Genomic DNA, 2,343 nt, shown 5'->3' on the forward strand with positions numbered 1-2,343 from the left:
GGAATTTCATAAATGATCCGTGCATTCCATTCCATTGTCATTGTTAGTTGCTTTGGTAACTGGAGCTTTGGTGATGGAACCTTACACTGGGATCATACAAATATATCAGCACATATGGGTTTGAAATGCAAATACAAAAACATAACTCCAACCTGCACTTAAACTTGAGCCTTCAACACAGAGAATGAGAATCTGAATTCCTCTGCAGCCAGTCTTGGGCTAGGCTAAAAAGGCAAGGATTAGCACGATTAAACGCAGACTTGTGGAGAACCTTGTACAAACCCTGTTGGATGTGGACGGAGGAGGATTCATGTGTTTGCCGGCCTTGGGATTTGGGCAGAGGATAATAGCCCTGACTGTATATCTCAGGGACTTAGAGAGTGGAAATGAGCTGAAATGTTAGCTGCAGTGTGAGGCCGTGAGCGCCGCCATACCACAGAGGCTTTGCCACAGGAATGAGCCCAGTAACACCCTTACCCTTCGGCCCATCTGGATCACCTGTAACCTGAGGCGCAAGCAAGATGCCCTATCAGATCCGCACCACCCCACCCCCCACACACACACACACACACACACACACACACACACCACACCGCTCCTGTTGCATCATGGTCGCACGCAGACAGAGGCCGTCTTTGTGCCTGGCCCGAATGGCGAGGCAATCAGAGCGACGGGAAGGAACACTGCGGCAAATCAGGCCGAACGGAGCCGCTGAATATATCACCAAGCAGCAGCTCTCAAATTAAAACCAGCTCAACCACTTCACCATGACAAGAGACGGGGGAAGGGGGGATAGGGGGGAGAGGGGGGGATTTCAAAGATCTAACAGCTGAACAGCAGGAGGAGAGAGGAGGTGAGAGGTGCTCCTGTGTAAGGCCACGTTCACACGGAACCTGGATTGCCTGAATCCGGAAACATTTTTGGATCCGGTACATTTTTTATCGCGTCACACGGAGCCGTGTCAAGAAAAATCTGCATCCACACTTGAAACGCTGTAGCGGAGCGGAGTGATTGAATCCGCTGTAAAGACGTCATGGAGCATGCGCATAAAGTTACAGAAGACAGAAGTCGAGATCCAACTAGCAATCTTCCGACTGATGAACGACTTCTCTACCACCTGAAATCACTGTTACCACAGCACTCAAACAGGACTAGTTAGAATCGCGCACTTCGCCATAACCCTCGTTTGTGTTAAGTTACCGTTTTGAAACTTCCGTCTATAAGAAAAATCTTTTCACGTCAGATTTGCTCATATAGGCTATTGCTGACACTTTTAAAAAGCGGTTTTGAACAATGGTCTGATGCAAACAGTGATAGATTAAAGTGTGGCTTGTTAATGTCATCCCTTTCCTAACCAGCTTCTTAACAACATCAATTTAGTTTCTGTTAGTTTAGTTTATATGCGGGGTAAATAAGGGTTCAGGCTGAGGTTTGCGAGGCGGGGCGTGGGGCGTTCATGTGGGGCAATTACGTCATTGGGTTAGAAAATGTGCGGATCAGGCGTCCACATTAACACGGATCCGCAGGCGGGTTGGAATCATTCAACTCTGGAGACCAGATTCAAAAGGTTGCGGATTCGGTACCCAATCCGCCAGGTTTGTGTGGACGGAAGGCAGATCCGACAACATTTCTTTCAGGCAATCCAGGTTCCCTAAAGCAGCTCTGCTTGACATGCTGGAGGTAAGTATGAGGAGATAGATTCAGCCCCTGGTTCTTCCCCTGGTTAGGGCTTCGGTTGGGCCAGGTGCTTCCATGTCACTGAATGAAGCTCCTTGAAAAATGAGATCAGATGGTTTCACATGAAAGAAGCGAAATTGAGAAATGCCCCCCCCCCAAAAGATACTGGTTCCCTCTCTATAGGTAAAGATTTTGACTGTGGAAACCACTCGATACTCTGCTAAGTGACACAATTCAGATGGTGAGAAAAAGTCAAATGTTACACCCAGGACGCTGCGCTCGTCTAGTGAGCGTCGTTTGGCACTGCCGTCCGTGCAAGTACGGCAATCCAGACTATTTTCATTTGTAGTTCCACGTTGGTGGAACGAACTGCCTAGTACTACCAGAGCAGGGGCGTCCCTCTCTACCTTCAAGAAGCTTTTGAAGACCCAACTCTTCAGAGAGCACCTCCCCTCCTAACTGGCACCTGACTAGCGCTTAACTTGCACTTCAGCAGTTACATTCCTGCACTTCTTTTTCCTTTTTTCTAGGTCGTTGTTTTTCTAATTCTCATGTAAAGTAGTATTTATTGTTACACCATGCTTTTTATTGCTCTTAGCTTGACTGTTCTCTCCCTTGTACGTCGCTTTGGACAAAAGCGTCTGCTAAATGACTAAATGTAAATGT

The sequence above is a fragment of the Clupea harengus genome, chromosome 1 (genome assembly GCF_900700415.2).
Source record: "Clupea harengus chromosome 1, Ch_v2.0.2, whole genome shotgun sequence".
In the NCBI taxonomy this organism is placed as follows: domain Eukaryota; kingdom Metazoa; phylum Chordata; class Actinopteri; order Clupeiformes; family Clupeidae; genus Clupea; species Clupea harengus.